We start from the raw sequence: 24,091 nt of genomic DNA on the forward strand, positions 1-24,091 counted from the left end.
TGGGTGCACTGGTTTTAGGGGGGCTGGCACTGGTTATAGGGAGTCTGGCACTGGGTGCCCTGGTTTTAGGGGGGCTGGCACTGGTTATAGGGAGTCTGGCACTGGGTGCACTGGTTTTAGGGGGGCTGGCACTGGTTATAGGGAGTCTGGCACTGGGTGCCCTGGTTTTAGGGGGGCTGGCACTGGTTTTAGGGGCGCTGGCACTGAATGCACTGTTATAGGGGGCTGGCACTGGGGGAACTGGTTATAGGGGGCTGGCACTGGGGGAACTGGTTATAGGGGGGCTGGCACTGGGGGAACTGGTTATAGGGGGGCTGGCACTGGGGGAACTGGTTATAGGGGGGCTGGCACTGGGGGAACTGGTTATAGGGGGGCTGGCACTGGGGGAACTGGTTATAGGGGGGCTGGCACTGGGGGAACTGGTTATAGGGGGGCTGGCACTGGGGGAACTGGTTATAGGGGGGCTGGCACTGGGGGAACTGGTTATAGGGGGGCTGGCACTGGGGGAACTGGTTATAGGGGGGCTGGCACTGGGGGAACTGGTTATAGGGGGGCTGGCACTGGGGGAACTGGTTATAGGGGGGCTGGCACTGGGGGAACTGGTTATAGGGGGGCTGGCACTGGGGGAACTGGTTATAGGGGGGCTGGCACTGGGGAACTGGTTATAGGGGGGCTGGCACTGGGGAACTGGTTATAGGGGGGCTGGCACTGGGGGAACTGGTTATAGGGGGGCTGGCACTGGGGGAACTGGTTATAGGGGGGTTGGCGCTGGGTGCACTGGTTATAGGGGCTGGCACTGGTTATAGGGGGGTTGGTGCTGGGTGCACTGGTTATAGGGGGGGTTGACGCTAGGGGGGCTGGTGCTGGTTATAGGGCGGTTGGTGCTGGGTGCACTGGGTATAGGGGGCCGGCACTGGTTATAGGGGGGCTGGCACTGGTGCAGCTGATGGTTACACCCTGTGAGTACAGTGCATGTAGACTCAATGGGGTCTATCAATGCAGAACGTGTGTTTGGACGCAGCGCTCCGTAATGGGGTGCGGAGCTGCAGTATTGGAACAGTTTCTTACATCTGATGCATTGTGTTAAACTTACACCACTTGTGATATGCAGGATTTCTTCGGGCAAATAGAATGACGCAGACTGTGATACGTCTCATATTCTGTGCACCAATGCATTCCCACCCCCTGCGCACAACTCCACTGACTGACACAAAATTGGAGCAAAATGCTTTGATAAATATGTGCCTTTGTCACAAACCCCAGATGCGCGGTGACCTCCTCTCTGTGCCGCGCGGTGACCTCTCTGCCGTGCGGTGACCTCTCTGTGCCGCGCGGTGACCTCCTCTCACTGCACTACTAACAATGCACTTTCACTCCTAATGTGGCTGTAAGCCTCCCAACATAACACTTAGATTGTAAGCTCTCTGGGACAGGGCTCCCTTTGCCTTATGTAGTCATTTACCTGTTGCACATATCCCCATTGTTTGTAATGTTGTAAAGTGCTGTGCACATTGTTGGCACTATATAGATAAAACCTTCCATACACGCACCGGGTAACCATGCCCGCCTTGCGCTTCCTGTGCTCACATTGCAGAGCTGCACCCAGGACTCTTACCCAGCAGCTCACACGCTGCAGTATAAAGTGATGGGCTACGATTCATCTTGTTTGGAAGCCGCTGTGGGTAATGGCTCCTACACTTGCTGTCTGTCCTCACTTGTGATTTAAATATCCTGCGGTGTATTTCAGTGCTCCCTGTAGCACGTTGGCAGATATACAAGTGATAATGAAACGTTTATTACGTATAGGTTTCTCCTCCTCGCCCTGACCTTACTTTCCCTGATCCCTGCAGACTGTCGGCCTTGGTCTGTAAGGACTCTTGTAGGTTCCCAATGCGTTGAACAGTATTGGTGTGTGAAGCAGTAAAACCATATAACTCTCACTGCAACGGGCGTCAGTCAAGGGTCACATGTGCCTATCCAGGAGTCACATGTCCAGGGTACTATCCATGTGATTATCCAGGAGTCATGTCCCTGATATTGCAGTTTTTTTTTTTTACCTGTCCTGTATCTTATTCCATATTTACTGTATTATAATTATATTTACTTATATATTAGTAAATATAATATCAGTACGTTTTAGCCATGTTAATGATTTTCATTTATCTCCATTCATGTCTTTTTTTTTACCCGCTGCACTCTGCAGCTGGGGATTTTTATAAAATTCCTGCGCTTCCCAGCAACAAGTCTGTTTTATTTATTTATTTTTCCTGACTTTTTGGTTATAGGCAAAATGGTGTCTTCAGTGGTTCCAAAAACATATCCTTAGAAACTGACCTCTGGCTCATAACTGCAGCACATGCTGCTCCGTGTTTGGATACCGCAGGGTGTTTTGATTCTCTGGGAGTACTTGACCTGGCCACACTGACTCCAGTAGATATTTTATGCATGTGAAATAATGAGCAGAATATCACGGCACAGAACGCGGCATCTCGCAGCCTCTGGCTCTTAACTGTACTTGCCCGTGCTCGCACAGTGATACAAATACAAAGGTCTAATACTAAATGTGTTCGTTGCTTTCAACGTGTTTGCACATGGATCAGCGGCGTTTAACCTCGGGTTATGAAGCGTGCTATGTCCTCTGATTGGAGCAGGTTTATCTGGGTGTGTGTTTGAACTGCTGAAATGCAGAGCTATCGCTTGTTGCTGTAACATTCCCCAGAAATAGCTTCATGTATTTAGCAGTTAATACTTGCAGTTTGCAGACCTATCGTGTGTATCTGACTGGGATCACCCTGCAGCTGGTGAGTGTTTAATGTATGTGCTGCTCTGGCAGTGAATGGGTTACACAGCGTTTCATAACTGGCTTTCCCTTCTGGGTGAATGTGTTTCAGTACAAGTATGAAAATCTATATGGAGGCACACAGCTTGCTGGCAAGTTATGCAGCGGTCTCCCTCTGCCCACCTGTGAGGGACCCCTAACCTCCTCTACCAACATAGCAGATCTGGTGTGGGATTATATCAGCGGTAGCCAACTCCAGTCCTCAAGGGCCATCAACAGGTCAGGTTTTCATGATGTCCCTGCTTCAGCACTGATTTAGCCACCGGTCCTGAAGCAGGGATATTCTGAAAACCTGACCTGTTGGTGGCCCTTGAGGACTGGAGTTTGCCCACCCATGTATTATATGTATTGTTTTTAAATGTAGTTTGTGGAGAAGGAGTTTTATCTGGGCACAGAGATTATTGTTAAATCCTCTGGGGTTTTTCTCCAATAGATCATTGCTGGAGGATTTAGCACACTTGTGTTGTCTGTTTTTCCCTGTCCTCCCTTGTAGCTGGCCTGTGTTCTGAGCCCTGCATGAGACGTGAGGGCTGCAGGCTGCGCAGGAAAGTAAATGAGTTTACTTTGTAACTGTTCCAGGAAGGTGGCTGCGTACAGATGGCAAGTGCTTCTATTTTCCCCTCTTTGATGGCATTGATTTTCTGTGACAAAGGCCCACACTTTATGATGAGCGTTTTGTCGTTACATCCCTGCAAAACTTCAGTGATGGGATGGAGGATGAGGTATTGCCCTCTGCTATTGGCACACACAGGGCTGCAGATCTCCTGCATTCACTCAACTCAGCTGACATTGTCTATTTTTAAGTAGTTTGTGCTTCTACAAGATTTGTTCTCCACTTTTGTGTACGAATCTATTTTGACTTGGATAATGACACCTTTTCAGCTACAGCACATCAGCTGTATCCTTAAAGCAGTTATGCTGCTACATCAATCACTAGCGGCCATATGAATCTGATACCAGTTATGTGAGATGGTATCCCCACCTAGGGTGTCCTGTGGTGCCTGGCCATCACCCATCTCGAGTTTGCATTGCTGAGAATTGCATGATGTGCAAAGGGCTCTTTATCTTTGACTGTGTGGCCCTGTGTCCAGTGCTGGTGGTTGGACCTCAGAACAGTGGGGGAGTCCAGAGAAAGCGGGGGTAAGATGTGCGCTTATATGAGGCACTTTGAGAAGACATAATGACAATTTTATATACCTATGGGACAAAAAGGGAAGATTGCAGATACACCTGGGATAAAGACAATGTCAGTTTCAAACTGTTTAATAAGAATTAAGGTTTTACAGAAACGATGAACAAATGTATATAAACAGACAATACGAAAATATAAACCCAACTATATAACAAAAAAATATAATTTATATATATTTTTGTTTTGCCTAAAACAATACTGAAACAAGAAGAGATGTCACAGACCTAAAGTGACTTGCCCAAGATTATAAGGAGTCGTCTTGTGTTGTTTATTATTTATTATTATTTTTTTTTATCTGCATTCACCATCTTTAAAGACATTTACAATACCAAGAGATTGCTTCCCTCAGACTAAGGGCCTCATGCAGAGAGCAGCGCTATTAACAATCTCGCCATTTTCCGGAGAAAATCGCGCTAAAAACAGCTGAAAATGGCGAGGTAGGAAAAAAGCGGCATTTTTTTTTTTTATTTGCAAATCTCGCCGCGCGGCTGGCGAGAACCTAAATCTCTCCAGTGTTGAAAACGGCCGTATTCAGAGAGGCGCGAACGCCATCTAGCGGCTGTTCGCGCCAAAAAAATGGCGCGATTTTCAACATTTTGCTTCGCCAACAAAAGTTGGCAAGAAGCTGGAGCTCGGCGGCCGGTGGGGGAGAGAAAAAAAAACGCGCTTTTTTTACAACAAGTTTCAACAGCGCTCATATCGCCGGTTGAAACTCTCCATATGCAGACAGGATTTTAAATGCAGTTTTATGACCTTTCTGCATATGGAGATTAAATCACGCCAAAAAAGGTACTATTTTTTTCTTTCTCCAATTAATTCCACCGCTGCTCTCTGCATGAGGCCCTAAGTGTGTTTGGTGTTTTTACTACTGTATATCTTTCTCCTGCACTTGTGTATTAATTGCAAGCAGGGGTGCACAACTCCAGTCCTCAACCCCCCTCCCCCCCCCCCCCAACAGGTCAGGTTTTCAGTATATCCCAGCTTCAGCACAAGTGGCTCAGTCAAACACTGAGCCTCTGATTGAGACGCCAGTGCTGAGGCAGGCACTGATTGAGCCACCTGTGCTGAAGCAGGGATATCTTGAAAACCTGAGCTGTTGGAGGAGGGGGGGCTAGAGGATTGGAGTTGACACCCTGATTTAGGACAATCTTTATTCCTTGTTAAAGCAGCAGTCAAGCTTACCTGAACTGGGGGTCCCCCTACCTCAGGGAGACCCTTCGTTCCCGATCAATGAGCAGGTTTGTCAACAGAGCAAGAGCCTGGTGTGGAAAGCGCTGCCGGTGGCGATCTTCTGCCACTACAACTCACCGCCTGGCATGTCGGCGCTGTACAATTTTCCACACTTCGGCCGCTCCTTGTCGTCCCGTGGTTGCTCCTCGTCCCGTGGCCTCCCGGCCGCTCCTCGTCAATGCGCCATGCGGTGAGTTGTAGTGGCGGCGCTTTCTCGGCCCCCGGCCAAAATTCTTAGACTAATCGCCGAGGGGTCGGGACCCGGTCTGGCGTGGAAGAGAACGTGTTGGCAGCACCTGCAAGCGGTGATGGGTCTTCCTGCTCGTGACTTCATTGTAGGACATATTTGTAGCGGGTTTTTTTTCCCCCTATGTTTTTGTGCTTCTCAAATACTAACTGCAAATATTCTGGGGTCTCTGAGGCTGAGGAGCCACGAATCGGCTCAGGGGGTGTCCCCAGTTGAGGTAAGTTTTTTAAAATAAAAAAAATAATTTTGAGGGGGGGAGGATGGCAGGGGGTGCTGCTTTGACAATAATTTGTTTCTATCAAATGTCAGTGCTGGGAAATGAAATATATTGAGCCCTAATGGAAAGTAATTTCAGGGCGATCAGTTTAAGAGCTTTTTGTTCCCCAAGCAGGACGGTCTGTTCCTACTAATTGCTGATTTCAGAGAAGCCTCATCCACTCGTTCTTTTGGCAATACCGTGCTGTACTTCTGCCATGTAACTCATTGATCTGTCAGTATTGATAAGTCTTAGGATTGTTGGTACCCAATGATAGTTTACACCCTATACTGATCCTTTTAATCCTTCTTGACTAAGACTAATGGATTTGTGCGAAGTGTTCCTCGCCTCCAACATGACAGATTTTGAAAGACCGTATTTGTAGCCGTCACCATTTAGCACTTCCCTGTTACCCCTCTGCCAATTTGTGTGAATGAGGCGTGGCACGGAGGGCATGGGCGTCCGCAGGTGGGGGCAAGGGGGGGCGCTTGCCCCCCCCTGGATCCTCGCATTAATTTAATAAAATATGCTGGGTCGCGGCCCGGGATTGGATGGGAGGCGGGGCTTTAGCGAAAGTAGACAGCAGCAGTCACGCAGGGGTGGGGGCCGCCACGCTCTCCCGCGCTTTTGCACACCAGCCAGCACCTCAATCGAACCGTCTGTTTCATTCCTGCCTCACAGTCCGTCTGAACCCGTGGCCGCATACAGTAGGGACCCGTGGGACCAGGGAGAGATGGAGATGCGGGGGCGAGAGGGAGATTGGGGGGGCAAAGAAGCTTGGGGGGGGGGGGGGCGAAGGAGATTGGGGGTGGGGGGAGGTTGGGGGGGGGCGGGCAGGGGTGGGGGCCGCCACGTGCCCTCCCGCTCTCCCGCGCTGTAACTCCCCATCCGGCACCCAGACTCTCCCTCTGGCCCTCCCTCCTGCATCCCGGCACCCCTAATCACTCTCACCGTGAGATGGGAGATGCAGAGGGGGGAGAGATGGGAGATGCAGGGGGGGGGGAGTGAGATGGGAGATACAGGGGGGGGAGAGAGATGGGAGATGCAGGGGGTGGGAGTGAGATGGGAGATGCAGGGGGGGGAGAGAGATGGGAGATGCAGGGGGGGAGAGAGATGGGAGATGCAGGGGGGGGAGAGAGATGGGAGATGCAGGGGGGGGAGAGAGATGGGAGATGCAGGGGGGGGAGTGAGATGGGAGATACAGGGGGGGGAGAGAGATGGGAGATGCAGGGGGGGGAGTGAGATGGGAGATGCAGGGGGGGGAGAGATGGGAGATGCAGGGGGGGGGAGTGAGATGGGAGATGCAGGGGGGGGAGAGAGATGGGAGATGCAGGGGGGGGAGTGAGATGGGAGATGCAGGGGGGGGAGAGAGATGGGAGATGCAGGGGGGTGAGAGATGGGAGATGCAGGGGGGGGGAGTGAGATGGGAGATGCAGGGATGGGAGATGCGGGGGAGAGATGGGAGATGCAGGGGGGGAGAGATGGAAGATGCAGGGGGGGAGTGAGATGGGAGATGCAGGGGGGGAGTGAGATGGGAGATGCAGGGGGGGGGAGATGGGAGATGCAGGGGGGGAGTGAGATGGGAGATGCAGGGGGGGGGAGATGGAAGATGCAGGGGGGGAGTGAGATGGGAGATGCAGGGGGGGGGAGATGGAAGATGCAGGGGGGGAGTGAGATGGGAGATGCAGGGGGGGGGGAGAGATGGGAGATGCAGGGGGGGGAGTGAGATGGGAGATGCAGGGGGGGGAGAGAGATGGGAGATGCGGGGGGAGATGGGAGATGCGGGGGGAGATGGGAGATGCAGGGGGGGAGAGATGGAAGATGCAGGGGGGGGAGTGAGATGGGAGATGCAGGGGGGGGAGTGAGATGGGAGATGCAGGGGGGGGAGAGAGATGGGAGATGCAGGGGGGGGAGAGATGGGAGATGCAGAGGGGGGGAGAGATGGGAGATGCAGAGGGGGGGAGAGATGGGAGATGCAGAGGGGGGGAGAGATGGGAGATGCAGGGGGGGAGAGAGATGGGAGATGCAGGGGGGGAGAGAGATGGGAGATGCAGGGGGGGAGAGAGATGGGAGATGCAGAGGGGGGGGGAGAGATGGGAGATGCAGGGGGGAGAGATGGGAGATGCAGGGGGGGAGAGAGATGGGAGATGCAGAGGGGGGGGGAGAGATGGGAGATGCAGAGGGGGGGAGAGTGTGTGTATGAATAATGTGGTGCAACTGCATGCAATGGTGTTTTTTTAATATTTAATATTGCTTGGGGGGGGGGGGGGAAACCCCCCTTATGCTGGTCGGGCTCGCTCGCCACGGTGCACTCACCACCCCTTTCACGCCGGGCACTGGCCGTTAAAATTATGCCCCCCCCCCCCTGAAAAAATTTCTGTGGACGCCCATGACGGAGGGTACGATATGCAGGACAGGTTACTTTTTGTTTGACCAACATAAAAAAATTATTGTTATTGTATATACACACAAGTAAATAACCCCACAGGTCCCTTCAGTTATAGGGTTTAGTGCATTAAGATGGTGTATGGCCTTGATGTAGGAGTCGCTACATGCAAGCTCATTTCAGGACTAAACCAGCCGCTGAGACAGCCCAGTAAACCCATGTATGGATTGGGCTGGGTGCTGTTTTACAAGACTCACAAACAGAAATGCACAAGTTAGGTCAAGAAAAGGTGTGTGTGTGTCTGTGTGTGTGTCTGTGTGTGTGTCTGTCTGTGTGTCTGTCTGTGTGTCTGTGTGTGTGTCTGTCTGTGTGTGTCTGTCTGTGTGTGTGTCTGTCTGTGTGTCTGTCTGTGTGTCTGTCTGTGTGTGTGTCTGTCTGTGTGTCTGTCTGTGTGTCTGTCTGTCTGTCTGTGTGTCTGTCTGTCTGTCTGTCTGTGTGTCTGTCTGTCTGTCTGTCTGTCTGTCTGTCTGTCTGTCTGTCTGTCTGTCTGTGTGTCTGTCTGTCTGTGTGTCTGTGTGTCTGTGTGTCTGTGTGTCTGTGTGTCTGTCTGTCTGTGTGTCTGTGTGTCTGTGTGTCTGTGTGTCTGTGTGTCTGTGTGTCTGTGTGTCTGTGTGTCTGTGTGTCTGTGTGTCTGTGTGTCTGTGTGTCTGTGTGTCTGTGTGTCTGTCTGTTGAGGGAGCAGGTTTCTTGGCCTCAACTACAACTCCTTTTACCAGGAAAAAAAAAAACCTTGTGCATGTGGAAAAGTATAAAGGGAAGCTGGAATACATTAGTAACGCAAGCTTGAGAATTGCTTTAATATTTAAACCTTTAGAGCTGAGTATGTCTGTAGACTTTAGTTTTAATCTTTAAATATTTAATGTTCCACAGCAGTCTCCCAGGCGGGGTGTTTGTGTCCTTATTGTGTGTGTTGGTTACATAATGTTGTAATCCTCACGAGTCTGAGACGCTCCAGTTTAGTGGAAGCTGCTTCATGATGCTAAAACTATATCAATATTTAGACATGTTCAGAGAGGAGCCTTTTTGTCTTCGTGCCCCCCTGTGGTGTTATCCACCAAATAAACATAACCTGCTGTCAGATACAGGCCATCACTCTACTCAGATATAGGCCATCACTCTACTCAGATACAGGCCGTCACTCTACTCAGATACAGGCCGTCACTCTACTCAGATACAGGCCATCACTCTACTCAGATACAGGCCATCACTCTACTCAGATATAGGCCATCACTCTACTCAGATATAGGCCATCACTCTACTCAGATATAGGCCATCACTCTACTCAGATATAGGCCATCACTCTACTCAGATATAGGCCATCACTCTACTCAGATACAGGCCATCACTCTACTCAGATACAGGCCATCACTCTACTCAGATACAGGCCATCACTCTACTCAGATACAGGCCATCACTCTACTCAGATACAGGCCATCACTCTACTCAGATACAGGCCATCACTCTACTCAGATACAGGCCATCACTCTACTCAGATACAGGCCATCACTCTACTCAGATACAGGCCATCACTCTACTCAGATACAGGCCATCACTCTACTCAGATACAGGCCATCACTCTACTCAGATACAGGCCATCATTCTACTCGCAGCCTCCCGAAAACTAATCCTGGTCTGTTGCCTTAAACTGAAAGTGTGTGTGTGTGTGTGTGTGTGTGTGTGTGTGTGTGTGTGTGTGTGTGTGTGTATAATACAACACTGTGTGTACACACCCCTCACTGTGGAGAATTTATTTTATAAAATGTTTTACCAGGAAGTAATACATTGAGTTGCCTCTTGTTTTCAAGTTTGTCCTGGGCATAGAGTTAAGATGACAAATACATGGTTACAAATACAGTTGCATAAGTGAACGGGGTTACACATTATATACAAGACATAGCGTGCGCAGTTAAAAGAGAAGGAAGTAGGACCACCGGTGGTGGTGGAAGGGGGGACATTTGGAACCAGTCGGTACTTGGTGCTACTTTATATATATCGTTGTAATAACTACATTCCAGGAAAGCCTCTCAAACTCTGTAAATCAGATCAATTGGGGCGTCCATTTCAACCTTGGAAGCCTGGCAAAAGAATCACCAGTCCGGGGTGGCAGTCTTTAATCCAGAAGGACTTCTAGGACCTGGTGGTCCAGTAGGGACTCCTGCTTTTCAGGAGAGTGAAATCCACAGACGATGCTGAATAAGGTTCAGCCAGGCTGCTCATACTGATCCGGTGACACATGGCAGGGTCAGCCCCCCCCCCCCCTTCTTTTACAGATGTAGAGCTAGTGGACGTGTCACCAGTGTGGGCCAGATGTGCAGCGCCTGGGGTGTTGCTCTTTGAATAAGCCCTGTAGCCGGTGAGCGACCGTGCAGGATAGGATAATGCTTCCCCAGAGCCCGCCAGCAGTGAGCAGATTAAACACAGAGGAGGGCAACTCCCAGTCCTCGAGCTACCAACAGGTCAGGTTTTCAGGGTATCCCTGCTTCAGCACAGACTGAGCCACCTTTGTTGAAGCTGAGAGATCACAATAACCTGCCCTGTTGGTAGCTCTGTAGGACTGGATTTGCCCACCCCTGGATTAAACATTTACAGATGTAGCGGGCAGATTAGTTACTTTTGATGGGATGTGTTGTGATAATCTGCAATATTCTCTGCCGTCACTGCCATTTCATTCTACGGAGGCTCTTAAAATATTCTGTGTTTATAAGAGTATGGAAATTGTGTTATCTGCGGAAAGCCTGAGACGGGCTGCGTCTGTATCTACCCACACAGCCAGCCCTCGCCTGATTCTGACATCGGGAGAGCCCGAGGGCAAATCTTCCATGCTCGAATCCTTCACACCGTGTTATTTTTTTAAATAATTTTTTATACATCTCTACAAATGGTTTCATGCAGCACAGCCTGGGAAGATAAGAGCGTTCTCTGGAAGAAGATGTTTGTATTTTTCAGGCATTCTGTCCGTTTCCTCTCCCCAGCCATGGTTTGGAATCCCTAGGATATCTTCTTGAATCATTCGGCAGACCAATCTAAGACAGAAATGTGCTGTTCAAAGTCTGTTACAGGTTAAAAAAATCTCTTAAATTAATTGTTTCAAGCCAATGGCAAAAGCCCTTCTGTTTTTAGCAGTCACGCCACACCTTCGAGTCGCCATACGGACAGAACAATGGTAATGGTGTGGGAGGTGAGCAGTAGGGTAAATACTCGGAGAAAGGCGTCAGTTCCCTGATCAGATCCCAGCCCACGTCTTCCAGGGGAAGGCAGTAAATGCAGCAATTGTACTGCTGACCCTACAGCCCACTCAAGTTTATTGTGACTTTGCGCAGTCCCAGCACAATTATCCCAAGCACGCATAGTTACTGCTACTATGACATTTATATAACACACACACACACACGTCCCCGAGCTACCAAGAGGTCAGATTTTCAGGATATCTCTGCTTTAGCACGGGGTCGCTCAATCTGTCCCAGCTTCAGCACAGGTGGCTCAGTCCAAACTGCGCCACCTGTGCAGAAGCAGGGATATCCTGAAAACCTGACCTGTTGGTAGCTTTTTTTTTTTTTTTTTAGGACTGGAGTTGGCGGCACCTGCTCTAAATGGTGGCAATGTTCTCTCTCTGCTGTCTGGTCCTCATTAGAGACCCGTGGGAGTGAGCACTCAGTGTGAGGAGGTAATGAAGCACATCACTGAGGGGGGGATTGGGAGTGAGCACTCAGTGTGAGGAGGTAATGAAGCCCAGCACTGAGGGGGGGATTGGGAGTGAGCACTCAGTGTGAGGAGGTAATGAAGCCCAGCACTGAGGGGGGGATTGGGAGTGAGCACTCAGTGTGAGGAGGTAATGAAGCCCAGCACTGAGGGGGGGATTGGGAGTGAGCACTCAGTGTGAGGAGGTAATGAAGCCCAGCACTGAGGGGGGGATTGGGAGTGAGCACTCAGTGTGAGGAGGTAATGAAGCCCAACACTGAGGGGGGGGTGTCACTGGTGCTGTATTATTTATTTGGAATGTATATATATATATATATATATATATATATATATATATATATATATATATATATATATATATATATATATATATATATATATATATATATATTCTATCTGTACTATACTATGAGAGCAACATTTTTTTTGAACTGACATTTTTAATGTATTTTAATGTAACAAGCTCGTTTCTATAGCAACCATTTACAAAGTCACATCCCCTTCCTCCTCTGAAACAGGCTCGGGCACACCCCTTTTTGAGCCCTGCCCGCTCTCTAGCAGTGCATCAATTGTATCTAGTGACTGCCTGGTCACATGATCTTCCCCACAGAACTTTACCTCTTTGGTCCTCTTCTGTTGCACTGACAGCCATTTAGTGAACCCCCGAGCCGAATCTTCGTCAATCCATCACAGAACGGATCAATCGGCAACTTGGCTAATTACTTATCATTGTGTGGGTTGTGTTGATACGCATATTAAAGGGAAAGAAAAAAATCGGCAGCTTGGACTGCGGCTTTAAGACATTGCCGTTGTTAAAGTGTCGCAGAAAGTCTGGATGTGTTTTGATGATGTTGGTTTTGCCTCAGATGGAATCTCCTGCAGGTCCAGCTTCAAATCCAACCTCCTGTGGGTGTCTCAAGTTATGAATGTATTCTGATTTCTGAAAAGTTTCACCCCTTGGGGAGTGGGGGGAAGAGACTAACTTGCTTTCGGTTATCTGAGACGTGTATATCTCTGTCCTTCTGTCTAACTTGTCACTGCTCCCAGGGTGTTTTGGATTTGGAAATCCGAAGACTTCTTCCAATCCTCAGCCAGGGGAAAATGTCCAGTCTAACTTGTCTGCCCCACCACATGTTCCTCTGATACAGGGGTGGCCAACTGCAGTCCTCAAGGGCCACCAACAGGTCACGTTTTCAGGATATCCCTGCTTCAGCGCAGGTGGCTCATATCCCTGCTTCAGCGCAGGTGGCTCAGTCAAAGACTGAGCCACCTGTGCTGAAGCGGGGATATCCTGAAAACCTGCACTGTTGGTAGCTCTTGAGGACGGGAGTTGGCCGCCCCTGCTCTGATAGTTAAAGCTAATTAAAAGCTGGATCGATACTGGTGCATAATTACAAAGTAGGAATGATGTCTTTTGTTCCCGCAGCATGTTGCAGTGTGTGGGTAGGAAGGGTCTTTTTACATGTTGGCTTCTTAAAGAGGCAACCCGAGCGCCGTGATTTAAAAAGAATATACCGGAATGAAAAGAAGACGTTTACATAGGATTGAGGCAGGCTCTCTGGAGCTGAACTCCATTCATTTCAGCTCTGGGAACCCCCTGATTCCCGAGATACTTCAGTAGGGGGTGCCGGTAGGCGCTCCGGCTGGGGTTCATGTAATGGTGACTTCAAAACTCCCGTGTGCTGCAGACCAATAGGAAGCTATGACATCATCAGTACAGCTTCATATTGACCCACGTGACCACGACCTTTAAACAGCAGAAAGATACCGGCACCCCCTACAGAGGTAAATACAGGAGGGTCCCGCTTTACGGTGTTCCGCTCATACAACGGTACCGGGAAGGGGTCCGCCATGTCTGCGCATGCGCAGAGCGAATACGGTGCTAAGCGTCAGCAAGCCGCCACTCCCAGCCATAGGAATGGGAATAAAGGTGTGCTAAAGCGTAGCACCTGTTTGTGGATCTGGGACTTGGTATATTCTGTTCCTAAATGATCACCTCTTCTGCTTGTTTTGCATTCTGAGAACGATTAGGAATGATGGAAACTGTCACACGGCTCCGTGCTTTGCATGTATTGCAGCTAGGTCTGTCCCTTTAAATGAACGGTGTAATAAAATGGGGTAGATGCACTGAGGAAGCCTGGCGTCAGCTTGAAGGTTTTGGGTTTCACTAAAGTGATTCTCCTATCAGAAATACTACAATGCCCCAGAGTGAGTGAGTTACTGCCGTGCGAGGGAGACTATCGCCTGCCTGGTGTATCGGATCAGCAGTTTATCATCTCATTGTGAATGTGTTACTTAGCGAAGGATGAGGAGTGTCATCTCCTTCTGATTAGAGCGCTGATGCCACTCTGCTAATGTTACAAGGTTATTCTCTGACCGTTCATCAATAGTCCCCATTATGTAAATGCCCCAGAATTAATGTGTATCCATTAGGTGTCCCAACCAGCTAATTTATCGGCATTTCTGTGAGCGCTTTGGCCAGCATCAGTCGTCTACTTAGCATAAACGTTCCTTTCGCTGCTCTTCCCGTTCCATGGCAAACGTCTGCCTGGAGTTATGTCTGCCGGGACTTCACTGTCCTGTAGGACACCCTGCGCAGGCTGTGTACTTGGGGTTCGTTCGGCTCCTGTGGAGAAGAACCCCAGGGATCAACGTGTTGAAAGTAAAAGGAACTTGAATTATATGCTGTAAGGCAGCCCTCTCCCACCAGTAATCCTTCATTCTGTCACATGCTAAAGTGTGTGTCCCAGGCGGGGAGACTCGTGTCTGGCCCAGTTGTCGGGTGACCATTCTGGTCCCGCCAGGGTTACCGTGGCAACTATAGAAAGTTAAAGGCGCCCTTTGGGGAGATATAAAAACACTTTTTTATTTTATTTTTAGCCGGCACAGATCAGGAAACATAGATAAAAGGGAGAGAAAGAGGAGAAAATCATTTTGAATCTGATAAAATAAGTGTTGCATCTGAGAAAGTGAAAATTTGCAAATACATGGATTATAGACGTTAAGTGGAATACATCAATGGGTAGATGGTCGGTTAATCTGATAAGTAGAAAAGCATATAGGTAGTTAAACCTAAGGACAGAAAAGCTGAGAAGGGATTAGTCTAGTGCAAGATGGATGGTAACATATAGATGGTAACATATACCTATACACATTGATAGTAGTATATAGATATATTTACCTGTGTACGTAAAGGAGATGCCTAGGTAGAGATATAGTAAAATAGAGGGGGTGAGAAGCTATTTAGCACCAGGCGTCTATAGACTGCATCTGCACATGCGTTATTCAGGTCACGCATGACGATGGAAACACGTAATAAAGGCTGCAGGTCACAGAGTTACAACCAGAACATTTAATAAAGAATAAAGCACTGGGGACAGTGAGTGTGCCAGGCTGATAGTGTCAGAGTATCCCAGGTTTAATCGTCGCTTGGTCTCTCCCGTTCAGGGTAGGAATAACTGAGCCCAGAGTATGCAGTGTCCGGGACTCCTCACCCAGGAGTCTCCTCGGGAACACAACGATCCAGCTAAGTGGGGCCGCAGCAATACTTTTTATGTAACAACCTTATAAGACATTGACAGGTTAAAATAACAAGCAGAGCAGTAACACACTGAGCAGACCTAGTGCGACACTGGGACTGTACCGGGGAGGGACTGGGACTGTACCGGGGAGGGACTGGGATTGTACCGGGGAGGGACTGGGACGGAACTGACATGGCAGACTATTTCTGAGTAGCAATCAAATAATTTGTAGGTGTTCCCTTGCGGTGCAATACATTTTTATATTTATTTTCTTGTAACAATTGGTGTGGTTCTTGCTTCACCCTTATCCTCTGAGTAAAGTACTGTCTGGGCCTCTCACAGTGAGGTGTGTCTCTGTCTGTCTGTCTGTCTGTCTGTCTCATTGTGGGAACTGCGTAAGGGATTCGGTTAGTTCCCTAATCCCACTACCCCAGCGCTTTACATGGGTCTGCATACATACATTTTTAGGGTTGCCAGTTGTCCAGTATTGAACCAGTCTGTCCTATATTTGGACACTCTGTCCAGTAATAAATGAGGTAATTCTGGACATGTATGCGTCCGGTATTACCTCTTTGGACATAGCGACTTGGGGGGAGGAAGAGGGGTGCGCAGGGAGAGAGCAGGGCTGGTGCTAGGAGGCTGGGCAGCTTCCTCCATCCTGATAGGCTACATTACCCAGCAGCAGCCAATCAGGAGGTGGTGTCAGGAGCCTGGGGGTTGTGCCAAGGTGAGGAGGAAACAGCATGGAGAGATGTCTCTCGAGCACGTTGCACCTTTCACCATTGTGCCGGTTATTTTTGAAGAAGCCACCATACATACATACATACATACCTACATACATACATACCTACATACCTACATACATACACACACACACATACATACACACATACATACATACATACATACATACATACATACATACATACATACATACATACATACATACATACATACATACATACATACATACTGTCAGGCTGCTCTCCTCTTACACTGTGGCACTTTGACCTGTTGGGTATCTGCAGATTTTTGCCGTTGCGGGTTTGAATGAGGAAATTCTCCGCTTCTGTCCCGACACCTGTCTGCTCCGCGTACAGAATTATATTGTGTGCACAGCCGTTTGTGACCCAGTTACTGGTGTGAGGTTTGCGGCAAAAGTCGAACTATTTTTAACGAAGCAACAGAAGGCGAAATGAAAAAAGAAACCAATGAAAGTGAGGGCCGCTGCTCAGAGTTACAACTGAATCACTGATCTGAAGAAGAGTTGATAATGTGTTCACTTCATGTTGTTACTCTTAGCTGTGTATTGCCCTCACCCCTCAGTAGTCTGAATGCTGGGGGCTGTGTATCTCCTGCAGTGTGTTCTAGATCGGGGGGGGGGGCTCAACTTCAGTCCTCAAGCCCCCTCAGCAGGTCACGTTTTCAGGATATCCCTGCTTCAGCACAGGTGGCTCAATTAGAGGCTCAGTCTTCGATTGAGCCACCTGTGCTGAAGCAGGGACTGATTGAACCATCGGTGCTGAAGCAGGGATATCATGAAAACCTGGCCTGTTGGTGGCCCTTGAAGACTGGAGTTGTCCGCCCCTGAGTTAGATGGTACAATTGAGGCCAATCACTGGCATGTTCAGCACCCCCTTGTTCGCGCCATTATTGTGGTAGAGCTCTTCCCTGATGGGGAACACTCCTGCCGTATGCTTGGTAACATTGTCCGCGGTTTGCGCCGCCTAACGATAAAGGTAAATGATGAGGAATGCACGGGGTGTGTTCAGCAGCCAGTTGGATCCTTTTAAACACATGCAAACCCGTGAGAGGCACGTGAAATGTCCTGACTGCTATGCAGAATGCTTCTGACAGGCGCGTCAGCTGCTGGGTGCGAGAGCCTGAATTATTAAAGCTGCCTTTTGTTTATAAAACGTAGCCCCTGGCATAGTGAGCAGTGGTGATTATACAGAGCGGAATGTGCGGTCTTCATTAGAGTTTCATTGTCCGCTACCGACGAGAAGCACGAGAGCCGAGGTCTGAGCAGGAACGTACTGCTCAGAGCTGTGGCCGGAGCGCAGTCTGTGACGTGCATTTCCTGTGTGGTTTAAGGCCGCGCTTATAGTGATCACTGCATTGCTGGGTAGCGACCATGTGACGTCACGCCGCCGTCGCTATAGCGAAAGTAGCACTCGAGTAGTGCGATTTTTTGCTGGCGGCAAGGGGCGGTGACGTCAGCCAGGGGGAGGGCACAAAAGGCAAGATGTAGATGTGATTGGCTTGCCGCCAGTCATCTGATGCGGCCGTCGCTGTGTATCACAAAATCCTTTGTCTTCTGTGCTTTTGGTCTCCACGTCGCTACGCCGCGCCGTCGCGCCCGCTATGGGCACCCGCGACGGACTTCAGGTACTTGCTTTGGCGCCGATGCCATAAGTATAAGCGCGGTCTAAGGCAGGGGTGCTCAACTCCAGTCCTCAATGCCCCCCCCCACCCCAACAGGTCAGGTTTTCAGAATATCCCTGCTTCAGCACAGGAGGCTCAGACTTCGAAGACAGCCACCTGTGCTGAAGCTGGGATATCCTGAAAACCTGATCTGTTTGGGGGAGGATTGAAGCCAGGAGTTGAGCACCCCTGCTTTAAGGACGGCTGCTTTTATATTATTTTCCCTCAGAACGTCTCGCAAATCTTTGTAAAAGACCACGTTTACTACTTACTGAATGAAAAAACAAAAACACCTGAAGCCATTGCTCTTTTTGTTTCTTTTGCTCTTTTGCAGGTAAACTTCCTTTTGCTCCAAAATAATACATGGTAATTACTCAGCGGTCACATGCTTCCCTGGGATATTACCCAGGTCTCTCTTTTGGAGAATTGGTAATTGGAGAAATGTTTGTTTGTAGGAATTCTTAAATACCGGCCAACACTAATATATATATATATATATATATATATATATATATATATAACACTCTAACCTGCGTAAGTCCCCAGCCACGGTTCTATATGGATAACGGTTGCAGCATTTTTTCCTTAGTTGGGTTTGAACCCCTGACAAACCTGGAAATCCCATACATGGGTTTTTTATAGTGGGGTATTGGGGCCTAGATTTGCAGATACCGAACAGCAACTGTAAAACATCAAATCCCCAGTATACAGCATGTCGGTGCAGGGGACTAAACCCAGTTGACGTCCAAAACTTGTCTTTTATTTACAATGGAAGTGATTTCATGTTATTTTGCGTGAGGCGTTCAGTTACATGTAACTGTGACTTTAAACTCCCTCCCTCCCCTCCTCCCTCTCTCCTCTTTGTGCCGGTAAATCCCTTTCTGCCTCCTTTCTGCCTCGGCCCATGATGTGGTTTCACCTCTGCATGTAACATCGTTTCCGTGACTCGGTGTGTTGTGAGCTCTCAATAAGTGTTCAGCTCTTTTGGGGGTTTGCATTGAGACAGCAGGAGATGCTTCTCTGTGATCTGCACACAAGTGCAGTGGGTCCTTCAGTGATTCCACCTGTCAAGAATCCAGACCAGCAATTTATCAGCGGCTCTTGTCTGCAGAGCAGCGTCCCAGGAGACATTGCATAATATTAATGAAACCGGAGAGAGCGGGGACGATATAACCCCCCGTACCCGTGTGTCAATTGTTTTATCTGTTGTTGGAAGGGACAGGAGGGAGGAAGCAGACTGCAAAAAAAAAAAAAAAAACAACCCCTTTCTGCTTCTCTTGCAGGGTTCAGGGTCTGCTCTGCTTTTTGTACGCGAGTTTGAATCCCGAGATGCTGCGTTTTGAAGGCCAGGTTTTGAGTTAAGGTAAGACTGCTTTTTGCTCCGAGGTTCCCATTGCGTAAAGTGATTATTTGGTTGGGTTTGTCAGGTGGTGCTTCTGAATGCTGACCTTCTATTCTCTCCTGGCAGTAAGAGCCGGGGTGTTTGGTATTCCTGCCATATGCTCCTCCGCTCGCCTCCCGATGAGCTGTGAGGGACTTGATGTTGGTATAACCTCTCTGTCATTTTTCCGCCCGTGCTTCAGACTTGCATGTAGTAAGAATCTCCCATTGCACACTCAGCTGTTGCCTTTCCTGTTTAGAACACTAAATGCTGACACAATGTGCTTCTCCTGTTGGTTGCATTTAATATGGCTGCCTGTATTTCGTCCCATAATAAATGCCCACATTTTTGTGTCGCTGGTTGGTTGTAAACGAGGACAGAATCCCCCCCCAAAATAATGCGTGTGCATGTTTTATGTATGTGTGTATGTAGCTTGTTCTCTCAGAGCAGGGGGGGCCAACCCCAGTCCTGAAGGGCCACCAACAGGTCAGATTTTAAAGATATCCCTGCTTAAGTACAGGTGGTGCAGTCTACGTCTGAGCCAGGGATACTGAAGCAGGGATACCCTTAAAACCTAACCTGTTGATGGCCCCTGAGGACTGGAGTTGGCCAGCCCTGTCAAAGTAACCAACTATTCCAGATCAATTTGCAAGTTCAGTGCGAATTGCATTTAATTGGGTGTAATGTTCATTCAGTCTGGGGGGGAGGGGGTGTTCAGTTGTGACCCGGGATGTCCGGCGCAAAAAAACGAACTTTGTTCTATGAAATGCGCACTCCATTAAAGCTGTGAGAGCTTCCGGTGCAGTTTAGGGGTTAATAAGTATTCCTGCATTATAATTATTGTGCAATACTACATGCGCTGCTGATCTTGTGCCACTGAACAGGCTAACCCAGGGGTGCTCAATTCCAGTTCTCAACACCCCACCCCCCCCAACAGGTCAGGTTTTCAGGATATCCCAGCTTCAGCACAGGTGGCTCAACCAGTCCCTGCTCAATCCACCTGTGCTGAAGCTGAGATCCTGAAAACCTGACCTGTTGGGGGGGGGGGGGGGGCTTGAGGACTGGAATTGAGCGCCCCTGGTTTAAATGATCACTGTACTTCTGGGACTCTGGGCTGCTTGTTTGCTGCCGATAATCCGGTTGGATTGTGCAGCAGTGGAAGGATGTGGAGTTATAGCTGGGTGCCAGACGGCTTGTCTGTTACAATAAAATGCCAACACTTTCCCTAATTTCTGCAAAATGCCCTGTCCGTCCCCCCCCAGCAATAGATGAAGAAGTGGAGGGAGAGGAGGCAGGTGTGGTCGTTATCGGCGCATGAAGGTTAAATGCAGCATTGTCCGGTTTGTCATTCTTTTGTACCGTTTATTTCCCGGTTGGAAGAGCATGCTTGAAATTGAGATAAGAGACCATTTATATTTACTGAGTTTTGATAAAATGCTGCAGTTCTGTGTTAAACTTGATGCAGTGACTGCTAGACACAGAGACATTAAGTCTGTTGTACAGAGATGGCGACGAGTGGGGGCTTTCAGACACGTTCATCTGTCGCTTTGGTTCATTTGCAATAATCTCCCCATTGGTACCACTGTGTAAATGTGACAATACCCGTTGTTGACGCCGCCTCCTTATACTGCGCCGTGGAATGCGTTGGCTTCTTATAATGTATTGGTCTCCCCGTCCTGTGCTAGCAATCTTTGTACCAATCTTTGTACCAATCTTTATATCTTAATGATCTCCATCTGATTTACCATTTTTTTTTATTAACACTTTTTACATGCATCAACAACAAGAGGCAAAACTCAAACTGTGTATAAAATCTAAACACATGCATCCTAAAAAGGAAATCTGAATCGGCAGGAGAGGTGGTGGTATTTAAACTGGAACCCAGAGGAGGTGCTAGCAGGTTTGAGTTGTAAACACGGAAGAACGGAGTGCAGTGTGAAGTTTTAATGAGGTCCTAGGTAGTCATTTCCAGCTGCATCTCGGGGAATTGGTGGAAAAGTAGTAGGCTGTTTATTCATGAAGTGACTCCTCTCTAAGTGATGGATGTGGACAAGCTCTGCTGTGTGGGGGATTGTTTCCCAGAAATACCTTGGGATTTAATTGCAATAACTTCATGGTCTGTAAGAAAGATGATTGGAAGGAGAAGGAGCGGCTCAGCGAGTAAAGGCACTGACTGGCACAGAGCAGGGGAACCTGGTTCAGTTCCCAGTGTCGGCTCCTTGTGACCTTGAGCAAGTCACTTTATCTCCCTGTGCCTCAGGCACCAAAATCATAAATTGTAAGCTCTACGGGCAGGGACTGTGTCTGCAAAATATCTCTGTAAAGTGCTACGTAAAACTAGCAGCGCTATACAAGAATAACTTATTATTATGAGCATTTTAGACAGGCGTATACATTTTCAGTTGTTTGATCCAGAAATATTTAGCTCACCTGCATCTCTTTCCCCTTCTCCCCCCTCCCCCCTTCCCCCTCCCCCCCCCCCGATATGAATAATTTGGAGATGTGCAAAGAAAAAGGAAGCCTGAAAGTGTCATCTCTCTCTATTTTGTCTCAGAAGAAAACTTGTAGAAACGAATCCCTGATCATTCCACTTGTAGCGCTCAGCCCTGGCATGTTAACAGGCCGCTAATGTTCATCACACAGAGACGCCTCCTTATGGGGTTGAAGTCTGTATCCCAGGGGTGGCCAACTCCAGTCCTCAAGGGCCACCAACAGGTCAGGTTTTCAGGATATCCCTGCTTCAGCATAGGTGGCTGTCGTTGATTGAGGCCTGGAGTTGGCCACCCTCGCTGTATCCCAATCTCCCAGCGCAGTTTGTAGGGGAGCGGTTTTACTGTGAATGTGCAAAAATGGTAAACGAAACTAGTGCTCCTTCTAACCACGAATATTCTCCCCCAAAATATAACCTCCTAACGTCCCATTCGCCGCAAACCAGTGCTTGCCAGACAAACCATTACAAACCAGTGCTCCTTCAAACTTCTTGGTTTAAACCAGCTTTTATTTTTTTTACCTATTGTACTCTTATACTGCTATAGATCCATTTACGCACGTGTAACAGGTAGCACATGTTCTGATACCTTGTTATGGATATTTGGCCGTGATATTGTTCTCGTTCCCCAGTTGAAATTTCCTTGGTAGAGTATATGAAGGGAGAGATCTTCCTATATAGTGAGAAAGATACCTTAATTCCCAGTAGCACTGAAAAGCAATGGATGTGTGCTGTATAGTGGCTTTATAGCGTGTAGGCCGATGCTGCTGGAGAACACGCACCCCGCTTCCTCTCCAGTTTTGCTGCCTTTTTGCAGCTTACGATATAACTTCTGCCTCACGTTGCACCCTACAGCTTACACCCTCGGGCTGCGACCGCACACGGCTTTGAGCCCCACAGTTGGGATCTGCAGCTCCAGGAACAATACAATGTTATTCATCGTTGGTGGAGTTTCAAAGGCTACTTGGAACTGCTTTGCCAATAAGCTCGCTTTACGGAAGATCAATACGCCTTGTTTTGACGAGTGATTTAAAGAGTCGTTCTAACGGCGTTCGCCTCCCTGGTCGTGCTGATGTTGTTCCGCTTGAGATGTATGGCCGGATGCACAATCCTTGTCGGCTTCATCTCTGATTTTTGTGCTAGATTTTCATTAGATTTAATGACTAGGTGCACATTATGTCTGCGCCGTGATGATTATATATATATAGTTCTACAATATTATTTATGATCTATATTGCCAGGCTTGGCATGTATAAATATTGATGCCAACCAAACTTGCTACAGCGAGACGGCTGTCCCATACAGGTTCTGCTTCAGCACAGCGTCGCTCTCGGGAGGGGGCAGGTTCTGGGACTTACCCGTGGCAGCTGGTTGGGACGCTAGTGCTGATGGATTCTTACCTTTTGACCAAAGGGAAATAGTCCGTGTCTGCAACATGATAACCTCCTCGCTGTCTGACAGCAATAAGTAAAACCCTGCATGCCCATCTGTCACTACAGGGTTAAGTAACTCAATCAGTTGGTAGCAGGTCTGCTGGCTGCAAAGCTCTGGCAAATACAGCATTAGATTTATTTCATGTTTTAATCCCTTTTAATTCTGGTTTTTTTTTTGGTAGATTTAGTTCTGTATTTCTGTATCATGACCAGGTAAGCCGGCCCGGCCACCACCACCTCAAACACCACCACCACCTCAAACAATCACCACCACCATCGCAAACAATCACTACCACCACCTCAAACAATCACCACCACCTCAAACAATCACCACCATCACCTCAAACAATCACCACCATCACCTCAAACAATCACCACCATCACCTCAAACAATCACCACCATCACCTCAAACAATCACCACCATCACCTCAAACAATCACCACCACCACCACCACCTCAAACAATCACCACCACCACCACCTCAAACAATCACCACCACCACCTCAAACAATCACCACCACCAACTCAGACCCAGCGTCTGGAACCAGGCCGGTCACAGCTTTATTCCACCAACTAACATAACGGTAATCCGGCCTTTCTGGGTCCAGTGACCATACAACTAAACAGCACCAGTCCGCATTTGGCCTTGGTGCCGCCACCCCCTGCGGCTCTGCGCTCTGGAAAGGACGCCGTTTGTGTTTTACTAAATGCAGCAGTCTTTCACATTTCATGGCAATGTAATTATCCAAGCTGCCGATCGATCGGCGAATATCCTGTTTCCCAGGGCATGGAATATGTTCAAAAGCGAATAAATCCCACTTCTGAGCACATTGATGTGTCTCGGACAGGTCCACAACCCGGCCTTTCCCCATAATCGCTCCGCGTGCAATGCTTCCTCTGCAGCCAGGGATTCTGGATAATCACATGCAAATAA

At 48.6% G+C, this 24,091-nt stretch overlaps 1 protein-coding gene across 6 annotated transcripts in view; it reads left to right on the forward strand.

Annotated features, from left to right (window-relative positions):
• The window catches only part of GLCE (glucuronic acid epimerase), a 42,219-nt gene that overhangs the window by 806 nt on the left and 17,322 nt on the right, over positions 1-24,091 (forward strand). For 2 of the 6 annotated variants that reach the window (XR_012788876.1, XM_075575420.1), the window contains exon 2: positions 19,138-19,217. The exons of 1 other annotated variant lie outside the window; for it this stretch is intronic. The gene's annotated coding sequence lies outside the window, so the exon portion shown is untranslated. Of the gene's footprint in view, positions 1-2,660; positions 2,802-18,781; positions 18,804-19,137; positions 19,218-24,091 lie in introns of those variants that run through there. 3 more of the 6 variants (XM_075575421.1, XM_075575422.1, XM_075575424.1) reach the window with 3 other exon arrangements.

The sequence above is a fragment of the Ascaphus truei genome, chromosome 18 (assembly GCF_040206685.1).
Source record: "Ascaphus truei isolate aAscTru1 chromosome 18, aAscTru1.hap1, whole genome shotgun sequence".
Classification (NCBI taxonomy): Eukaryota; Metazoa; Chordata; class Amphibia; order Anura; family Ascaphidae; genus Ascaphus; species Ascaphus truei.